Genomic DNA, 22,243 nt, shown 5'->3' on the forward strand with positions numbered 1-22,243 from the left:
TGACTGAATACTAAGTTGCTCAGGCTTTGGATAAAACACTACAAAGATGGCAAAACATAGCTAACTGGAGATATAGGCTGAACAATTCCCAGAGTGCTCATGGGATTAGGTGCACTCATTTCAGCAAGCCAGGATGGGAATAACCTATTGAACATCCAAGGTATGCATTAGAGACCACAGTGAGGTCAGACCTTAGTAACAGGGCTAAACCAGCCTTTGAAGAAGGACTCCTCTAGATCCAATCCAACAAAGCTTTTAAAAAAGCCTCAAAAAATCAAACTGACCAGTAAATCACTGCCCTCCCAAACCAACAAAATCTAAATAAAAAAATACTAGACATCTAAGGAAGAAGCACGGAAATGTGAACCATTACCAAGAGAAACATCAGTCAGGATAAACAGACTCGAAATAATAAAGATAGTGTAATTAACAGACAAGGACTTTAAAACAGCTATTACAAATATGTTCAAAGATTTAAAGGAACACATGAATGAAAAGTAGGAGAAAAAAATTTAAAGAACCAAAGGAAACTTCTAGAAAGAAAAAATATCTTAAATGTAATATCCACTGGACAGATTTACATATTAAGTAACATATTAAACATCTTCTTAGCATATTAAACAACAGCACATTAAAAAGTTGCATAAGGAAAGATTAGTACACATGTTAACACAATAATAGAAGTTATTCAAACTGTAGCACTGTAGGGAGAAAAAAGACTTGGAAAAAAATTACCACAGCACTGGAGACTCTGCAACAGTATTAGGTGACTGACCCTACATGTAATTAGAGTCTCAGTTGCTTTTGAACCGTGGTGTTGGAGAAGACTCTTGAGAGTCCCTTGGACTGCAAGGAGATCCAACCAGTCCATCCTAAAGGAGATCAGTCCTGAGTGTTCATTGGAAGGACTGGTGTTGAAGCTGAAACTCCAATACTTTGGCCACCTGATGCGAAGAACTGACTCATTTGAAAAGGCCCTGATGCTGGGAAAAATTGAAGGCAGGAGGAGAAGGGGACGACAGAGGATGAGATGGTTGGATGGCATCACTGACTCAATGGACGTGAGCTTGGGTAAACTCCAGAAGTTGGTGATGGACAGGGAGCCTGGCGTGCTGTGGTTCATGGGGTCACAGAGAGTCGGACACACTGAGCGACTGAACCGACTGACTGACTGAGGGAAGGAGCCCAGAAGTTTGGAGCTGCTGGTAGTCTCAGGCTCTGCTGGATCCAGGGACTCAGACAGTATCACTGGGAACGTCTCTCCCTCTTGTCTTTCCTTTCTTTGGTTTTGGCACCATCCTCTGGCAGGTTCTTCCCAGATAGAGGCAGAGACGTCCTCCGGCAGCCCCCGGCTTAGACACCACTCACATGCAGATCCAAGAGAGAGTGAATTTTTCTCTTTCCCAATATTTTCAGATATCATTCACTCTGATTAGCCCATTTTGGATTGCACATGCATCCCTGAATAATCCCTGACTCTGATGGGCCAGGTCTGAGTTGTATATACTCCTTCCAAGGTAGTGGAAGAGAGATGATCTCCCAAAGATAAACTGGGATGCTGTCACCAAAATACAGTGTCATAGTTACTGAACTGCCAAAAAGAGCATTAAAAGAGCTGTCAGGTACAGCCTCATCCAAATACAACTTTGCAGGTACAAACTCACATAATCCTTACAACTGTGTCAGAGTGGAAGCTCCTGAAAGACCAGTCTTATGACAGTTTTCTAGTTTCAGCTCCCAGCCTTGTGTGACCCAAGGTAGCGCCTCCTGTCCCCAGGCACTGTAGGTACTGCCCTATCAGCATTGGGCTTTCTTTCCTCCTTTATTTTAGGATTACCCGGGCATTCCCCTGATTTCCTTAGAAACTCTGTTCTGCATTAACAGTGATTGTTCTTTTCAATACCTCTCTATATGTTTAATAGCAGGATCATTTTCAGGTCATCTCTCCATGGTACAGATAGATCCCCAGTGTATAACGGTACAGCTCCCCCATTGAATCAATGAGGAAACGGAAGCCCAGAATGGTTAAGTAGCTTACCCCAGGCCACACAGCTAGTAAGTGGCAGAGCCAGCCATCAAACATAGAACCCATTTTCTAACATACCATGCTCAGCTCCATCAGTGAATGGTGGCTGGTTAATGAGGTCACACACCTGTGTCTCTGTCTGTGGCAGAGTCTTATCTAGAACTGAGGATCCCAGTTGCTCCCTAGATCCTGGAGTCCTTGGAGCACCATCCTACTTCCTGATAATTACTAAACCCAGAAAAAAGGGAACCTCAGTATCTGTGTAAGACACCTTGCAACCAAGATGCTATGAATGTTTTAAGTCCAGACAAGGGGAAAAGGGTGGCGAGCAGAAGACCTGGCAAGTGGAAGCCATGGTGACTTTGTTAGTTTCCCACGGCTTCTGTGCCAAATCCTTGGTGTTCCTTGGCTTGCAGCTGCATCAGGACTCGTCTTCCCCGTCTTCCCCTGGCCTTCCCATCTGTGTCTGCAGTGTGTTCTCCCATGAGTGTCTAATCTCCTCACCCTCACCCTTGTAAGGACCCCGTCACTGGATGTAGGGCCCACCGAGGTAATCAAGATGACCTCATCTTGAGATCTTTAAATTTGTTACACCTGAAAAGACCCCTCTTCAAAGTAAGATCACGTTCACAGGACATGGGAGATAAGATATAGACATCTCACATTTGCAGGGGAGGGAAGGGGGCGCTACTTAACCTACCACAATGGAAAAGCCGCCACACTCGGCACTCCGTCTCCTGTCTCTGAGCTGTGACCGACAAGGAGAGCACCACAGGCCTGGCCAGGTGAGCGAGCCGCGGTGGGTTTTTGACGGGTGGCTTTTTCTTTGTTGTTGTTGTTTTGTATTTTTCTCTTCTGTTTTGAGGTTTTCTGCCCTCTTTTCTGGAAGGCGCACGGTGCTCCGTGCCGGGCGCTGTGGTTATTTTCGCCTCACAGCTGTGTTTCCGGTGAGCAGCTGGGGGGGTGTGCATCTGACTCAGCAGAACCGTAGCAGTAACCGTCAAGAAGCCGTTCAGGCAAGGCTAGAAATAAAGAAGCAGTTTCTTCCCCCAGCGTCCCCTCCTCCTTTCACTTCCCCACCCGCAGGGACCTTCTGAAAGACTCAACAAAACACTTCTTAAAAAAAAAAAAACCAACCCACTTTGACCAGTATGCTCAAGGCCCCGGCTGAAGGTGGCCCTTAGCTAGGCTTTGCGAAGGCAGATGGATTCCAGAAAGGACTCTGCCAAGCCCGCCTGGGCTGTGTCGGTGGAAGGGCCCCTCCCGGGGCGCCCCCGCCCGCTCCCCACACGGCTGTGTCTTACAAGTTTCCCACAGGTCTGAGCAGTGAAAGCAGAGGCGGTCAGGACTTGTGTGGTTTTCCAGGGTGTGGCCGCAAGGGCCAGGGTATCTCTGTTCAGCAGCCCGTCTGTTTTTAAAAAGGTAAATGATTCCACCCGGGGCCTGGGAGGCAGCTCCCGAGTTCTCCCCACTGGAGAGAGGCCCTGGAAATCCTGCCCGCAGCAGGAAGGGAACCAACCAGAGGGGGGGAAAAAAAAATTGCGTCCTGGAGGGCCAACCTCTGTGCATGCTGGTGCCTGCAGAAGGCTCACGGGAGAGCGAGACAGCTGCATTCTGAGCCTGGCTGCTGCTGTTCCGAGAAAGAAAGGAACAAATAAATTTAGCTCCGTCCTACGCATCCTTCACAGCTGCTTATTGACCAAACAGAAAGAGGCCTCTATTTCAACCCTAGCTTCTTAGCATTTTTCAGCCTGACGAGGTCCACCACCGCCCTTTACAAGGGGCCTTTCTAGGAGATGACCGACCCCAGCCGCCTTTAACGCTGGGCGAGAGGTTGTATAAGGAGCTCACGTTCAAGGTGCTCACGTCTGCCATCCTGAAGCAAAATGGCGGCCACCAAACGTTTCCACATGGGCCTTGGCTCCTGGACTTTCTAATGAATTCTCTGCAAGGCAGAATGTGGGGAAGGCTTGACTGCTCAGAGGCCAGCCTCTAGGTCCCAGAGCCATTAGTTTAACAGCACCATTTGTGGAAAGAACTCGCTGACTGGGTCTGCAAGTTAAGAGAACGGAACAAAGCGCTGAAGAGGTTTCATGGGGCTCACCAGCATGGACGGGTTCCTCTGGGACAGCGGCAAGCTGTGGCCCTGGAGTTAGACAGATCTGACTTCAGGTCCCAGCTGTGATACCTGATGGCGGGATGCCTCTGGGCAGGGAAGGCTGTTTCCTCACCTGGAAATAAGGTGTTGGCTACACGTCGAGCCTCTCTGAGCCTCATGGAGCAGCAGGAATGATACACGGTTGTTGTGAGCACCATCCTGCGTTGAGCAGGCCCAGCCCAGTTCTTGGTGTTCCAGGGTGGCTTTTAGTGCGTCTGTTTCACCTGCCTCAGCCTGCCCCCTTACCTTCTGGCCACAGCAGTCCTCTCTCTCTTCTCTGTAAAGGTTCAGGGCTCACCCTCATTCTCACACTTTGGAGGTGAGCTTGTGACCTGGGACTGATCCTGGAGACTCTCAAACACTCCTGACTATAGGGACTAGTTCCTGGACCCAAGCTGAGATCATCAGAGCTAACTTCAGGGATGCTGGTGGAATTATTGGGATGGAGGAAAATTTTTCTGCTGGGTTTCTCAGTGGTCAAATTTTAAACATGGTGCTTCTGGTGGATCTCTTTATATAAAGGGAGGGAGAATCTGCCTAAGAATAAAGCGAACACAGAAGAAAACAAACATGCAGTGACTGCGTAATGACCATGTGAGCCCCTTGATCCAGCCATGCCTGAAGCCATCACCCCCATGAACTTTCCAGTTACATGAGCTAATACATTCCCTTTTGGGTTTAAGCCAGTCTGAGTTAGGTTCTATGTCTTGCAATCCTAAGTATTACACAGCTCAATACATATCTTTTTGAATTTGAACTTACTTGTGGCCTCATGCAGAACCAGGAGGTTCTGCTCACTGCCACCTCCAGGAGTGAGAGTCAGTGAAGAGTCTCTGTGTCCTGTCACGCTGATTTCCTTTGAGCCCCTCTTGAAGACAGGAAGGCCATATGGTGGAGAAAAAAGAAAAAGGAGTGGATTTTAGGGTAGAACAAATTGAGCTCAAATCTTCATTTATTAGCTCAGAGACATTGGGCAAGTAACTTATTCCCTGTGATTCTCTGTTTTCTCACTTGTGTAATGGGATAATAACACTACCTATGAATTGCAGTGTATGTGGGTACTAGACTCTAAAGCCAGGGTGAAGGCAAAAGCATCCATGAACATCTTTCAGACCCCCACCCTCCCCCAGAGGGTTGGGAAACCTTGTTGGAGAATCACACTTAGTGGTGACGTGACAGATGCTCACAAGAGGAAAGGCTCCTGGGTTTGGAGGCTGTGGGTGCGCAGGTCCACACTTTTCCTTTGCATGCTTCCTGTGTGGCAAGTCGACATAGGGACAGGACATGGGGTGCTGTCCACACCCTTTTCATGAGCATCCCCCTCTCTTCTTTTTGGCCAGTGGTGTGTGGTTGAACTGGTGTATGTTAATGCATGCAGGGTGTGCCGGCCCTGCTGCTGCCTCATGGAGCTGCTGTGGGTATCAGAGAGGCCCCTGCGTAGTAGGCTTTGCACAGAGCAAACCTTAGGTGTCCCACTTGCTAACTTTTATTATTTTCACACGTAGCTCAAATCGTATACATAGTAGGTGTTCAGCATGGGTTTGCTGAATTGCCTAAATTCATAAGGAATGCTCCTGGCCCGGTGGAGGAGAAGGTGAGTTCCAGGGAATCTCAACACACGGTTCTTGTCTGAACTTGCAGCTCAGACCACACATCTCAGACCACACCTCTCACCACTCTCTGCTCCAATAGTTGTTGTCCCTCTTGTCTTTTCCCAGACCTCAGCCCCAGATTCAGGGAACATGGGGTCAGTTTGCTTAGAGACCACACTCTGGCCCCCTGCCCCAGCTCCTATACTCAACCCTCATCCACTCCCTTTACCTCTGAGGCCCTCCGTTTCCTTCCCAATAAAAAAGGGATCCTAACCCCCAACTCTGCACAAAACTTGTCTCTGGGGCCTTACTTAAGTGCACCAGACTTACACATGGGCATCCCAGGCCTGAGATTCAGTCTGCAGGCTTGTTTCATTTGGCCTGTATATATTTTTTCTATTGAATATTTGAATTACATATTTTCTAGTATTTTTAATTGAGGGGTAGTTTACATAATATGAGGTGAATCGTTTTAAAGTGAGCAACTCCATGGCATTCAGTACAGTCACAATCTTGTGCAACTGACACCTTGATTTAGTTCCAAAAAATGTTCATCACCCAAAAGGAAGCCTCACACCCATTATTCATTCATCCCATCCCACTCTCCCCGCAGCTCCTGGCACCCACGGATCTTTCTGTCTCTAGAGAGGTACCTGTGTTGGACACTATGAATAAATGAAACCATACGCTGTGTGGCCACTTGCGTCTGGCTCGAGGTTCATCCCTGTTACAGTCCGTGTCAGTACCTCATTTCTTTTTTGTGGCCAAATAATATTCCACTGTATGGATAGACCACATTTTGTTTATGCCTTTAGCCATTCACAGACTTCTGACTGTTTCCACCGTTTGGCTATTTGTGAATAATGCTGCTATGAATGTGTCTGTAGGCATGCTGGTTTGAGCACCTGCTTCGAGCTCTTCTGGGCGTGTAACGAGGAGTGGAGTTGCCGGGTCATGTGGTAATTCCGTGTGACTTTTTGAGAAACCACCACAGTTTTCCACAGTGTCTGGGCCACTTTGCATTCCCACCAGCCATGGATGAGGGTTCCAATTTCTCCACATCCTCCTCAACACTTGTAACTTACCATTTTATTTTTTTATGATAGCATCCTAGCTAGTGTGATTATGGTTATGGCCATTATGGTTAGGTTAGATCGTAATAGGTAAAAGGAAAAGATTTCCCATAAATACCCAGGGCGATTTCAGGTTTCTCTTGAAAAAAGGAAAGAGCTGTCAACACCGGGACTGCATTCAGGAGGAGGCGGGCATTGTCCATAGCTCAGCAGCAGCTGCGCCTTCCGCTGGGGCATCCTTTCCTGGTGCTCCACAGGCCCCACCCCACCCTAGAGTTCCCCCAGCTCCGAATCTGCAGCTTCTCATCACATTCCACTGCTGTTTTTCTTAAAGAAACAGGCACCCATGTCTCCATCAAACAGGAGGCAAAAGAGACTTGGAGAGAGCCCTGTGTTTTTGAAGTATAGGAAGACCCATAATTCTCTGTGGAAGTGTTTCATATGTGTCTGTATCCTTTACTCTTTTCTGCCACCTGGTCCCTGTGTGCATCTGAGTGGGCGACACACACTCACAGCCAGCCCTGTGCCCCCTCCTCTCTTAGGGGTTGGGGGGAGGGCAGAACAATGACGCAGGGCCGGTGCCCTTCTCCCAGGCTGACGCGCCGGGCCAGCCTGGACTCCCCTGGGTTCTTACTCCATCCTTCCTGGAACCCTCTGTCCTGCCCTTCCCCACCCAGCCCAACTCCAGTTCTTCTCCAGGTCTTAGTGTAAGCCTGTTTTCTCCACAAAGTCTTACCTGCTGTTCCAGAGCACATCAAGTTTCCTTTCTGTGTGTCCTTGGAAGACCGTGGGCGCCTCCGCCTACCCCACCGCCCCGAGTCCCCAGCACAGTTGTCACTAATTAATCCGTTACATGATTTCTTCCCTTTTTGTAAAGCTTGGACCCCAGATGCACGCATTCGTAGAATCACATGTCCCAGTTTATGCCACAGGCTCAGCACTTGTCTGCCTCAGAACCCTCTCGTGCTTTCTTGTACAATTTTTTGCCTTCATCTGTGAAGTGGTATTACCACTCTCACAGGCAATGACTCCAGTGTGTGCAAAATAAATCCTTCCAACCCACTTTCCAATGCTTATGAAACATACATAATGTTGTTCTTTGGGTGTGTGTGTTTTAAATTTATGTCAATGGTTTTGTATCATAAATCTCAGTCTAGTTCCTACTTTTTTCATCTCATGCTATGTGTTTAAGATCTATCCATGGTGATATATGCAAACCCAGTGTATTATTTCTGCCTGCTGCGTGTTATTCCATGGTCTGCATTCATCATATTTGGTTTATCTGTTCCCTTGTCATGGACAGGTAGGTCACCTCAAGCTCCTTGCTGTGACAAACCTGGCTGCCACCGACATCCTCACATGTGTCTCCTTGTTGCCCTAGGCAGGGGTGTCTCTAGGATACAAACCTGGGAGAAGCACTGCTGTTTCCCAGATTGTTATGGGTTGAATTGAGTTCCCCGACCAAAGACACATTTAAAATCCTAACTAAGGTTATTTCAGGTGTAATTAGTTAAGATGAGGTCACACTGGAGTAGCCTGGAACTTTAACCCTGTATGACTGATGGCCTTATCTGTTGTTCAGTCTCTAAGTCATCTCCGACTCTTTGCGACCTCATGGACTTCAGCATGCCGGTCTTCCCTGCCCGTCACTATCTCCCAGAGTTTGTTCAAATTCATGTCCATTGAATCAGTGATGCTATCCAACCATCTCCTCCTCTGCTGCCCCCTTCTCCTTTTGCCTTCAGTCTTTCCCAGCATCAGGAAAGCCATCACTTTTTCAGTGAGTTGGCTCTTTGCATCAGGTGGTCAAAGTATTGGAGCTTCAGCTTCAGCATCAGTCCTTCCAATGAATATTTAGGGTTGATTTCCTTTAGGATTGACTCGTTTGATTTTCTTGCAGTCCAAGGGACTCTCAAGAGTTTTCTCCAGCACCACAGTTCAAAAGGATCGATTCTTCAGTGCTCAGCCTTTTTTATGGTCCAACTCTCACATCTGTACATGACTGAAAAAACCGTGGCTTTGACTTGATGGACCTTTGTGGGAAAAGTGACATTTCTGCTTTTTAATACAGTGTCTAGGTCTGTCATAGCTTTCCTTCCAAGGAGCTGCTGCTAAGTCACTTCAGTTGTGTCCGACTCTGTGCGACCCCATAGATGGCAGCCCACCAGGCTCCCCCATCGCTGGGATTCTCCAGGCAAGAACACTGGAGTGGGTTGCCATTTCCTTCTCCAATGCACGAAAGTGAAAAGTGAAAGTGAAGTCACTCAGTCGTGTCCGACTCTTAGCGATCCCATGGACTGCAGCCCACCAGGCCCCTCCATCCATGGGATTTTCCAGGCAAGAGTACTGGAGTGGGGTTCCATCGCCTTCTCCATCCAAGGAGCTAGCATCTTTTAATTTCAAGGTTGAAATCACTGTCCACAGTGATTTTGGAGTCCAAGAAAATAAAATCTATCTCTGTTTCCACATTTTTCCCTTTTATTTGCCATGAAGTGATGGGACTGGATGCCATGATCTTAGTTTTTTTTGAATGTTGAGTTTTAAGACAGTTTTTTTCACTCTCCTCTTTCACCCTCATCAAGAGGCTCTTTAGTTCCTCCTTTCTTCCATTAAAGTGGTATCAAGTGGTATCATTTGCATATCTGAGGTTGTTGATATTTCTCCCAGCAATCTGGATTCCAGCTTGTGATTCATCCAGTCCAACATTTCACATGATGTACTCTGTATATAAGTTAAATTAGCCGGGTGACAATATACAACCTTGATGTACTCCTTTCTCGATTTGGATCCAGTCTGTTGTTTCATGTGCAGTTCTACCTGTTGCTTCTTGACCTGTATACAGGAGACAGGTGAAGTGGTCTGGTAGTCCCATCTCTTTAAGAATTTTCCGCAGTTTGTTGTGATTCACACAGTCAAAGGCTTTAGCATAGACAATGAAGCAGAAGTAGGTTTTTTTCCCTGGAATTCCTTTGCTTTCTCTGTGATCCAATGAATGGTGGCAATTTGATCTGGTTCCTCTTCCTGATGAGAGAATACCATGTGACCACGGAGGCAGAAATTGGAGTAATGTAGCTGCAAGCCAAGGAATGTCAAGGATTAGCAGGCATCGTTAGAAATTAGGTTGAGGCAAAGAAGGATTCTACCCAGAGTCTCTGTGGCCCTGTTGACATGTATCCTAGGTCTGTATCCTTAGGCTTCTGTGAATATTTGGAACTTACAGCTTTCTTGTGATGATGAATACTGATGATTTGGATCACTCTCATACACAAACACTCTACATCCATCCATCTATCCATCATCCATCCATCTATTCATTTATTCATCCATCTATACATACATTCATTTCTCCATCTATCCATCCATCCACCTATTTATATATTATTCACCCATCCCTCCATCCTTTCATCCATCTATCTATCCATTATCCATCCATCCTCTCTCTCCAAAGATTTTTATTGAGTTCTTTCTCAGTTCTGGTGCCACAGTAATGAATAAGACAAGTAGTTCTTTGCCCTCATGGAACTCATCATTAGTGGGGAAGACAGACATTAAACTAACAGTTATTTAGACACAAGTGTGATAAGCTCTGTAAAGGACAGATATAGTGCCTGTGAGAGCAGAGAATGGAGGGTCATGCAAGGTAACATCCAAGCTGAGGCCAGAAGGGTGGGTCGAGATTGGTCAGAGGAAACCTGGGCAGGAAGGGCCCCCCACCACAAAGAACTCGTGCGCATAGTTTGAGGTTGGAAAGCATTTGGTGCTTGTAAAGAAGTAAAAGAAAGTCAGCATAGGGAGTGGGGGGAGGTTGGGGATATGGCTGAATAATTGGGTGAGCCAGTATCCGTGAGCGTGTGCTAGGAAGCCCCACACTACATTAGGAGTAGGAATTACTTCCAGCCCATCCATATGGCTCATTTCAAAGCCAGCTCCCTTCGTTTGCTAAGGAATGGGCACAACAACATCCACTCCATAAAAGAGGTGAGCAATAACACAATACTCTGGAAATGCCTCAAGGCGCCCAGGACAAAGCAAAACAATTATATAAATCCATTCATGTTTTGCCATTATTAAAATCCCACAAGTTAGTAATACACACAGTAAAAACAAATGAAGTGGCTATCCTTAGCATTTACCTGGCTCCAGTATTTCTTGGAGACTAAAATATGGCTTTTAGAGGCTTGTCTCATTTATCCTAGAACCAGGACTATGAAAGTGATAAAAGGTGGAACATTACAGATGAGGCAGCGAAGAAGTTGAGAGGTGAAGTCACCTGCCAAGGTCACACCGCAAGATGGAGAAAGATGAGGAAGAAGACAGGTTTCCTGCCTCTTGGTCTGCTGCCAGACCCGTGACAGCCAGAGCAGGGAGGGATCGCTTCTCTCCATAATTGGGAATACTACTGAGAGCTCATTTCTCCCCACTAGATCGGCAGAGTGAAGAGCACTTGACCTGGAGTCTTGTTAAGGGGGCGGTCTGTCATGCAGACTGTGAAAACAATCAGCTAGCCTCATACTTCCATTTCTCCTTGGCTGCTCCTGTCCAGAGAGAGAGAGACAGAGAGAGAGAGAGAGAGAGAGAGTGAGAGAGAGAGAGAGAGAGCGAGAGAGAGAGCACCCCAATCAAGGCTGGAAGAGCTGGCCTGCAACACATCCATGGAAGGCTGTCAATACTTGGGTTTTACCAACACACAGATTCCGAGGCGATAGCTTAGTGCCTCTTCATTGATTTAACTATCATTTCAGGTCCACAGCTCACAGCTAGAAACCAACCTACATGAAACCTTACATTATGGTGCTTCTCTTCTTGAGGACACTACATTCCATTACGAAAACCAAACAATTAGAGGTGGGCTTGACAGATGAGCCTGGTGGTATTACCTCGCTGAACAACAGGGCCATCCTTTTAGAGGGGGACACCCCAGTACGCATGTAGGATTTGGTCTACTAGATGCGCAGAATGTGGGGAAAGGTTAGGAGTTTGGAACTGGCATATACATACTTCTATATATGAAGTAGATAATCACCAAAGACCTACTGGATAGCACAGGGAGCTACCCAATGTTCTGTGACAACCTCTCTGGGAAAAGACTCTGAAAAAGATTAGATATGTGTACAAGTGTAGCAAGTCACTTTGTTGTACACCTGAAACTAACACAACATTGTAGATCAGCTATACTCCAATATAAAATAATAAAAAAATAGAATACGCTCAGGTACCCAACCCTCTAGTGGTCACCCAAGTTTACTCTCAGAAGTCCTCAGGGAATTGCACTTCAGAGACAGACCTTTCTTCTGACCTAATTTCAGAGTCCAAACAATGAAACTTAATTACTGCACAAGTATTGATTAAGTGCCTACTACATCTAGATCCTGGGCTGGACGGCAGGGACATATAAAGGCTTTACGCTGTAGGTGTGGTCTGAATGCTCTCAGCATCCCACTCAACATACTGCTCTGGGTGTTCCCTGCCCATTTCTTCCAGGCTGGTCCTGGAGATTAAGCCTGTTTGTTATCTGCGGTCTAGGAGTTCAGAGAGTGGCCAAGCAAGGCTCTTTGATAACACAGAATGGGCTGGGCTTTGAAGGATGGGCAGAATAGAGTTGGGAGAGGTTGGGGTGTCTGGTAAGGCAGTATTTTGAGACAGGCCAGTTCCCATCCATTTCCGTCTTCCATCCACGGACATCTCAGCTGATCCAGGACACTGGTGAGGTCACGTAAGGGCAGGCTTGTAGACATCTGCTTTGCAGACACACAACAGAGCACACACATGGAGCACGCACACACACACACAGAATCTGTCTATTCTAGGCATGCTCATTATCAGCTAACTTTAATCATCTTTAACGCTTGCATCTCAAATACCAAATACTTTAGTGTGTGCTGTCTATGAACACACACCAAAAATAGTTCTGGGTAGATAAACAGATTGCGCCAAGAAGCTGGCTGATTGCAGTGTGAGTCGTGTGAAGCCACTGCCTCTTGGGTCCCTTCAGTGCAGCCGAGGCAGAACCTTAACACAGGACATCAGTAAATAACTAATGTGAACTGTCCCCTGGCCCCAGCTGGCAATGCAGGCAGCTCACGACCCATGGTGGGAAAGCTGAGATGCTCTGTCCCTAGGCCTTTGACAGGATATGTCTGCCTGAGGGTCGGACCTTGTGGCTGAAACCCTCTGCTTCCTGCACCCACTTCACCCCCCAGGATGCAGCAGCTCTTGCAATCAGGTGTGCAATGGCTGCAGACCTGCCTTATTTAAGGAGTTGATGAACATCAGTGAAAAGGAAAAGTTGACAGTGCCTTCCTATCATCTGCCTCCTTCCTTCGTCATTCCCAAGTACCTGATGTTGGCTACTGACTTATTTATCATAATGAGAATAAAAAGATTAAAAAAAAAAAAGAATTATAGGAGTGTGCAGCCTTGTCTCCCCCGACCCACAACCCACGAGAGGAAGGACCCAGTGTCGTCTTGTAGTGGTTGAGTGCTGGCCCCCCGCAAAAGAATACGGTCAGAATATGTCCGTATTCTGACCCTGCAGAACCTGTGAATGTGACCTTATTTAGAAAAAGCATCTTTGCAGATGTAATTAAATTAAGGAATTTGAAATGAGACCATCCCGGATTCATCTGGGTGGGCCCTAAATCCAATGACATGTTCCCGTGAGACACACAGAGGAGAGATCCACAGGGGCAGGCCATGTGAAGACACAGGCAGAAAGTGAAGCTGTGACAGCACAAGCCCAGAAATGCTAACAGCCACCAGAAGCTAGAAGAGACAAGGAACAAAAATCTCCTCTGGAGGAAGCACAGCCTTACTGCCACCTTGATTTTGGACTTCTGGCCTACAGAACTGTGAGAGAGTCAATTCTTGTTATTTTAAGCCATGAAGTTTATGGCAATTTGTTTTGGCAGCCCTAGAAAACTCATATACATTTCTTGTTGCATTAATGGAAAAGTGGGCCAAATTGGAAAAAAAAGAATGGGGAAGCCAATAGGATTTAAATAATAGGTTGCATTTATGGGGCACTTACATGCCATGTTCCCGCTCAAATCAGAGTGACAGAACTGTGTTTGTAATCAGCAAGGTGAGCCCCAGCACTCATTCTTTTAACCAGCTACCCTGTACTTCTAGAAAAGAGCAGATGCTGTATTGGGAAAGAGAGATGGGAGGGGAAATGAAAAGTTAGAGCTGAAGGAGAGTTGGGGAGAATTCGAGAGTGACTTGGGGGCCAGATCCCATTAAGGAGAAATACCAAAGTTTCAAAGTTTTGCTTTACATTATAAATCAGATTTTTTTGGGATGTTTCCTAAAAATTTTGGTAAAGATTAAAATTGCTCTCTAGTTATCTTTAAAAAAAATTTTTTTTTTGATATGACATAGTGCTGAGATTTGCACTTTACCTGTGTTTTACACAGGTTACTTTTTTAAAAAACATTAATTTATTTATTTATTTTGGCTGCTTTGGGTCTTCATTGCTGCATGTGGGCTTTCTCTAGTTGTGGCGAGCAAGGGCTGCTCTCTGGTTGCAGAGCACGGGCTTCTCACTGCAGTAGCTTCTCTTGTTGCAGAGCACAGATCTAGAGCACGGGCTCAGTAGTTGTGGCACATGGGCTTAGTTGCCCCATGGCATGTGGGATCTTCTTGGACCAGGGATTGAACCTGTGTTTCATGCATTGGCAGGTGGATTCTTAACCACTGGACCACCAGGGCAGCCTCTAAACAGGTTACCTTTTTTTTTTTTTTTTAACTTATTTGACATGTATTCCTTGTGCTCTGGCTTATCTGCCAAACTCTGCACATTCGGTGCTAGGCAGACCTGATAAGTGAGAACCAGACCCTGCCCTGGGAGTTTAGTTTATGAGGTGGGTACGGCCCAGCAGATGAAGGTCCTTGAGTTTGGATGTCATTCTGTGGGCAGTGGGAGTTTTTATGCAGGGACAAGGTTGAGAGAGAGTGAGAACTGGCTCTGTGCTCCCCAGGCTGCTGGGAATCTCTGCACCCTCTGACTTTTAGCGGCTGATGACTAAGTAGGTAAACTGATAAAGTTACTAGACTACTGAGGATGAGAATTTTCCCATTAAGGTAACACCATCAGATTTTAAAAGTTTTTTTTTTTTTTTTGCTGCGTTTTCCCCTCTAGGCTTTTTTAGTATGGGGTGGGGAGAGAATGGGAAACAGGGCATGGAGTGATGCTAATTGACTTTCTTCAAATCTTATCACTTTGATGGCCCCTCCTGAACCCTGTTGTAGGTTTGGTCCTGGCTTTCAGAAAATGGTTGCCTTGACAATACAGCGGAAACCAGTTTCTGTTCATCTTTGAGAATACGACAGTCACATCTGAGGTGATGGTACAGCTCTCCAGCTAATCGAATTCAGACCATGATCAGAAATTAACCTTGAAAGCCCTTGGAGAGACGTTCCACTGGAGGCGGTCGTGATTTCTCGCTGTCAGCCCAACACAGCTGGGTTTCTCCGGCTTTGGAGAAGGTTGTTGATTGCTCAGCTGAGCACCAGATGAAGCTGGCCAAATGTTAGAGGCTGTCTTACACGAAAACAGCAGATATTTATGTGCTGGACTCATGCTGAGGGCTGAGAGGTGCTCGGGGCTGATACTGCATGCACCCCAGAGAGGAAAGGCAGGTGAACCCTTGCCTTAGCACTTACATGTATTTTAGTCTATCTTTTCTCTCGTTATCATGCCATTGTTAATATCGCTATTCTGCAGAGTCCCATAGTTGAATGAATGTACAGAACATAACTGCATACATTGTAGGACCAGACTGTAGCATAAATTTTTCTTAAAAGTTCTTGCCTTTCACTATGAGAGTTATCTTTTCTCAGAATAAAATTTGGCCAGCTCAGCTGTCCGTGTGGCTCTGCTGACGGATCACAGTCTTCTAGCCAAGTTGGGTCTTGTCCACAGTGATCTGGTAGCCAATTTTCTGAATAAATCACAAAATCGCTCCAGAGTTGGTATATTTACCCCAAAACTCCTCTTCTATTGCTGTGCACACAGAAGAGTTGTGAATGTACTTTGCATTTTACAATATTTTATACAGCGTGGCATTTCCCAAAGCATTGGAAGAGGGGAGATTGCAGAGCAAAGGGGCAGTTTAGGGCCTCTAAGAGATGATGAGGTACAGGGAGGGCAGGTGAATCCCATTAACTACGAAAGGCAAGTCAACTAGAAAAGATGTGAGGAGCCTCTTCTTGGCAGACCCAAGAAAGAGTGACTCGATTAAAAACACACAGCTGGGAGGCACCTCCAGGCAGGGTCTGCAGCAAGTTGCCAGGCCAGGGACCTCAAGGGCCCAGGCAGCCCTTTTGCAATTAATTATCTGTGCCCAGGGACAGCCTGACATTCCGGTGGACTTGGGATTACTTCTCATATTGTCATTTAACCTTCCCAGAGCTCAGGTCTCTGCTGTGTGGCCTTCAGCTCCTGAGTTCACCTCTCTTAGTCTGTTTTCTGACCTACAATATGGGGGTAGTAATAATTTGTGGAGATTACATGAATTAATGCACACGCAAAGCATTTCCCAAGTTCCTGGCACATGGCACGTAACTTGCTTTGTTAGCTACCAGTCCTGTTAGTGCATCTGTTTAGAATCTGTGATCCTACCTACAAGCTTTCATATACTGAGCACTGACTACGTGCCTGACAGCCCTGAGCACCTTACATGATTTTAATTCTCACAACAGCTTCAGGAGGAAGCAATTACAAGTCCCATTGACCCTTGAACAACACAGATCCACTTACATGCAGATTTTTTTCAATAAATACTATGGTCCTACATGACCTGTGGCCAGCTGAATCCTCCATGTGGAACCGTGGATGTGAGGGCCATCTAGAGAGTTATATTGGGATGGTTTTGACTGCGCAGGAGTCCATGCCGCCAACCCATGTGCTATTCAGGCGGCTGGAGGAAGACAGGACATTGGCCAGGGTCCCCACAGTGGGTGAAACCCGGATTCAGAGTCAAGGCTGACCACATCCAGAGGTCTGGTTTTTTACTACTACATTGAAGAGTAATGGGGGTGATTTTATGTGCCACATAGGTGACATTTTTACTTATAATAGTTACACATCTATTCAATTAAAGTTTTCCTTTTAAAATAAACATTCAGCATTCACTTTGGTACCACATATCCCAAAATTGGAACATACAGAGAAGATTTAACAGCCCCTGAGACAGGATGACGTGCAAGTACATGAAACATTTCATGTTTTTACAGTGTTATATGTCAATTATATCTAAATGAATGAATGAGGTAAACTTGCTTAGCAGCACTATTCACAACAGCTCACATACCTATCCACAGATGAGTGAATAGACGGAATGTGATAGGCGCAGACAACAGAATATTACTCAGCCATAAAAAGGAATGACGAGCTGACACAGACGAACCTCAAAGACATGCTGCTGAGTGAAGGGAACCAGACACAAAAGACCACGTGTTGTATGATTCTGTTTGTATGAAATACCCAGAACTGGCAAATCCACAGGGACAGAAAGCAGATTAACAGAAAGCAGGTTACGAGGGGTTAAGAGGAGGTGGACAGGAGAAGAAACTGCTTCATGGGTGCAGGGTTTTTACACTGGAGGGATGGAAATGTTTTGGAACTAGAGGGAAGTAGTGGTTACACAAGCCTGGCAACGTGCTAAATGCTCTTGGATTGTTCACTTTGAAATAGTTGTTTTTATGTTCTGTCAATTTCATTTCAATAATTTTAAAAAATAACTTCTCTAAGTTTAAAGAAGGAAATTAATTTTCTTAAAAGTTAATTTAAAGAAGGCTAGGAAGTAACTCATAGCACAGGGGGAGTGCAAAGGTGGTACTTAGAAAATACGGCACCGCATTATCTGCTAGAAGTTCAAGGCATCTCCGTCAGGGTTGAGTCTGGCAGTCTTGAGTCTTGCCCTCCTTTGTTTATTCTCCCCCGGCAGCCAGCTCAGTGCTTCAGAAATACTTGTTGAGTTCAGCTCAGTCCGGCTTTGTTAATTGAGTTAAGGCGAGCTGAGTCGTACTGAATGCACCAGCTGGCTGGCCTGGAGGAGGTCCAAGCTGAAGATGTTAAGAATCACACTAATTCAATAAGTGGCCGCAAGGTAGTCTAAGTAATGAGGCCACGTGCCTCTCCTTACCCGACCCACCCATGTTCTGCCTGCACTTTGGGAGCCTTCTCTCCCTGGAATCCCGTGTGTGTGTTTGCTGGAGACACCAGGCAAGAGAGTGTAGGAGACAAGGGAAACGGAAGCAGAGAAATTTCTGTCTGTGTACAGGTGCGGCTCCAACTACCTCTTCCTTGTCCACGCATTCATCATGCACCTCATGTACATGAGCTCATGCTCTTGGTTCTGATGGCTTTAGTTTGAAGCTGGCTGAGCACCCTGGAGAAACAGATTCATCTCTCTGCACCTTCATCTCCTCACCTGTAAAATAATAATAATAACACCTATTTTACAGGTTGGGAGACGAAGAGGGTCTTGGGAGGATTTGATGAAACAATACCCATCAAGAACTTAGCACACACTTTCGAGAAGACTGTGCTGCTGCTGCTAAGTCGCTTCAGTCGTGTCCGACTCTGTGCGACCCCATAGATGGCAGCCCATCAGGCTCCCTCGTCCCTGGGATTCTCCAGGCAAGAACACTGGAGTGGGTTGCCATTTCCTTCTCCAATGCAGGAAAGTGAAAAGTAAAAGTGAAGTCACTCAGTCGTGTCCGACTCTTCGCGACCCCATGGACTGCAGCCTACCAGGCTCCTCTGTCCATGGGATTTTTCCAGGCAAGAGTACTGGAATGGGGTGCCATTGCCTTCTCCCGAGAAGACTGTAAGCACTCGAAAAAGGTTAGCTACGATGATTAGCAGTGACCGGTGCTGCAGAGTGGTGGGTCTGAAACACATGGCAGGTCTGGAGCCCAGAGACCAGCTTTCCAGACACGGAGGGCAGAGCAGAGAAGTTGTTTGTAAACATCTTAAACAGAAGCGCATGGCTCACTCATGTAAGTTCTTCTGGGACGGTGACGTAAGCTCCCAGGACAAGGCAGGAGTAGCAGAATCTGGCTGGTGTTCTCCATGCTGGCAGGATTTTACCTATAGAGGGAGTCCCTCGTGGCTGCCTGTACCCAGAGACCAGAGAAAAAGCCACACGGAGTTCTCTCTCTGCTCTGCTCTGGGAAGCCACTCCATTCTGCCTCCTTGGCTAACCAGTCAGTGAGGCATGGCAGGAGTGTGTGTGATGGTCTCTGTCCACAGACCCCTAGCCAACCCACAAGGTGGCAAGTGCGAAGGGCAGGACACGGGAACCTTGAGGTGTGATTTCTCAGACCCTGCACTTTGCTGCTGCCCATGTGGCCTTGGCTAGGCTCCTGCCTCTTTCTGGCTATTATTGTTATTCATTTATGAATGAGTGAGCAGGCAAAGGTTGCAAAAAAAAAAAAAAATCACTGATTTTCAAGCTTTGAAACTACGAGAAGCTGTTTATTTAAATAACAGTGTTCAAGGGAATGAAGCATACAAATGGACACAGAGTTGTGACATAGCTGAGAGAGGGCAGGTGTCCTATAGTCCCAGGCAGCAGTCCTCCTGGCTCACCACCACTGTCTTCTTCCCTCCAGCAGCACCCAAGGTACACATTTTTAAAACTGGAATGAATTCCTGGGGTAGAAGTGGGCCTAGAGTCCCAGGGCTGGATAGAGGGTGAGGGGGTCCCCGAGGTGGTCTGCAGCAACCTGGAGGAGCACAGATCTGTGTGCAGGCCTGCCTGCCCTGTGCGCCTGGCAGCGTGATGTGGGCGTACAGGACACCATGGCCTTCTGCCCACCCAGCATCCATTTCTCCTTCTGGTAAGAGCACCCTGGTGTTCCCTGGGGGAACCACTCACCCTTACTCTGTCCCTGTGACTTGGCCAACCTTTAGCAGCGTAATTAAGAGCATGTAATTGAGACACGGGCAATCAGATCACTCTAGCCCCCTTGCCCTAGTCATTGGCTTAGCAATGGGCAGCTGAACCTATCAGAACCCACCAGACCCAACCCAGGGACTTTTCCAGGAGGCAACCAGGAGAAAGCCTCCATCGGACTCTGTAAAACAGATGGAGGGAGCCAATCTCAAAATGAAACCAAAACAGGGAAAAGCAGGGCTGAAGAGGTCAGGAGAGGCAAATTCCTGAAGACTTCAAGGAGAGCCTGGGTCCTGCCATTACTGAAACTCACACGGCCCTTACTTCTCAGTTAAAAAGTTATACACTTTTGATCTGGCTTAAGTCCATTCAAGTTAGGAGTTTGTCATTTTGCAACTGAAACCTCCCGACTAATACAATGGGCAAGTTTTTTTTTAATCCCCCTTAAGTTTCAGTTTTCTCATCTACTAAGTGTCTCTAAAAATCCATACACCTCACCCCTGTGAAGTGAAAGTTGTTCATTCCTGTGCAACTCTTTGTGACCCCATGGACTGTAGTCTGCCAGGCTCCTCTGTCCATGGGATTCTCCAGGCAAGAAGATTGGTGTGGGTAGCTGTTCCCTTCTCCAGAGGATCTTCCCCACCCAGGTATCAAACCCAGGTTTCCTGCATCGCAGGCGGATTCTTTACTGTCTGAGCCACCAGGGAAGTCCCACCTCCACCACACCTCTAAGTGGATCTATAAACACATGTATGCCATTACAGCAAGACATCGGCAAGGGTGGTTAAGGATTTTGCATACTCTCTAGTTCTCAGGAAAGCAAAACAAAAGTTGGCTATTATCAGTTCGCTTTATTCTCTAAATGAGGGTCGAGAGGAGAAGCAGAAGACAAATAAATGTCCATTATAAGCAGGAAAGGAGAAAGCAGGAAGCCAGATATTAATGGGAAAATGCCAGGGGAATGTATATAAGGCCTCAATTTTGGACTTTTTTCAGTTAGATGGTGGGGAAGGGGTCTGCAGGGGACTAAGTTTCCCACAATTATTCAGGTGGGGCTGAGCCCAAGGGAAACCCTACCAATCATATAACCCATCCCCTTCCCCACTTCCCTCATTCCCCCCAGGCTCTTGAGGCCAGGGAAAATCTAGAGGAAGAGTTGAGAGGGATTTGTCTTAGAAAAGGAAGTAGGGAGGCCTGCGCTCTGAAACCGTGGATGAGCGCTTGACAAGCTCACAGCCAGCTCCACACACGTGGCCAAACCTTAGCTGGACAGACCAGGGTCAGGCTTGTGCAGCCCCAGAAGAGCTGTTTCTGGGGACCGCCATGTCAGCACGCTATTGTGGTCTGCCCAGGAACCCTTAAAATCGAAAGCCCCGAGCTCCCCTTGTCACTGCTAGCGCACATAAATACCACCAGGGGGGATTTCCCACGGAATTTTTTTGCAACCACTCAAATGTTTCATTTCCCATTGTTTGCCAGCCCCTCTCCGAGCCTTAACTGTCAAAGCAGCAACAAACACAGGCTGCTTTTCCCCCAGGACCCCACGGCGCTTGCTCCTGCTCCCCCTCCACGTCAGGAAGCTGGCGTTGGCAGGATTTGATCGGCTCGGCCAGGGAATAAGGTCTGTTAGTCAACTAGTGAAGCACGTCAGCAGAGGGAATACCCAGCGCTACACAGCCCAGCCTGCTGTGGAGGCTCAGTTTTGTGCCACCCACCCCCCCATTATTAGTATACTCATGGCGACTAATAATTATATTTATAGAAAGAAACCCCTTCCACAAATCCAAAGCACTTGACTAAAATATACACTGCAGCTGTTAATTTTTTGCTTTTTGAATATGAACTTGAATCTTTTTTTTTTACCTGACCCAGCATGTTTTAATGGAATTCTAAGTAGTATTCCATACATCAACGCTTAGAAAAGATCATCTTTATTGATTCAAAACATCTGTTTTTGACAGGCACTGTACTGGGCATGTGGGGGACCTGAATACCATGAAGTGGTGTCGTGATTTTATGGCAACATGGGGTGGAGAGTGATAATCAGGGAGTTTATACAGGGGATGTTGGTCTGAGGGCTGGTAGGAGTAGCCAGGCAGACACGTCTATGATCTCTCACCAGTTGGCAGTGAGTACATGTACTGTGTGGGGGTTTCCCAAGTGGCTTACTGGTGGCTCCTGCCTGCCAATGCAGGAGACACGGGTTCAATCCCTGGATGGGGAATATCCCCTGGAGAAGGAAATGGCCGTCCACTCAAGTATTCTCGCCTGGGAAATCCCATGGACAGGGGAGCCTGGTGGGCTACAGTTCATGGGGTTGCAAAAGAGTCAGACACGACTGAGCGACTAAACAACAACACTGGGCACCCAGACAAGGCTGCACACGTGTGACACACGTGATTCTGTGAGGATCAGGGATGGTAAAGATTCCTGTAAATATCCCTTCACCTGGGCCCACCCTGTGTACCACAGAGGTTGCCCTCGTCAGGAAT

General features: G+C 46.8%; 2 long non-coding RNA genes and 1 other non-coding gene across 3 annotated transcripts in view; 2 read left to right on the plus strand and 1 right to left on the minus strand.

The window, feature by feature from the left end:
• Positions 1-403: 403 nt before the first annotated feature.
• LOC147355503 (uncharacterized) lies at positions 404-3,546 on the minus strand. Its single transcript, XR_015144584.1, has 3 exons — positions 3,331-3,546; positions 2,727-3,048; positions 404-1,591 (listed from the first exon to the last, which is right to left on the minus strand). It is a non-coding gene; the product is annotated as an uncharacterized LOC147355503 (long non-coding RNA).
• LOC147355504 (uncharacterized) overlaps positions 2,728-22,243 on the plus strand; it is a 195,249-nt gene continuing 175,733 nt past the window's right edge. Inside the window, exon 1 of the long non-coding RNA XR_015144583.1 lies at positions 2,728-2,811. This is a non-coding gene — a long non-coding RNA (uncharacterized LOC147355504). The remainder of the gene's footprint in view (positions 2,812-22,243) is intronic.
• On the plus strand, positions 16,974-17,078 carry LOC147355505 (U6 spliceosomal RNA). The gene has a single exon (XR_015144956.1). It is a non-coding gene; the product is annotated as a U6 spliceosomal RNA (small nuclear RNA).

Source organism: Bos grunniens, chromosome 17, assembly GCF_055505025.1.
Source record: "Bos grunniens cultivar Pamir isolate PY7600 chromosome 17, Bosgru_T2T1.0, whole genome shotgun sequence".
Lineage (NCBI taxonomy): Eukaryota > Metazoa > Chordata > Mammalia > Artiodactyla > Bovidae > Bos > Bos grunniens.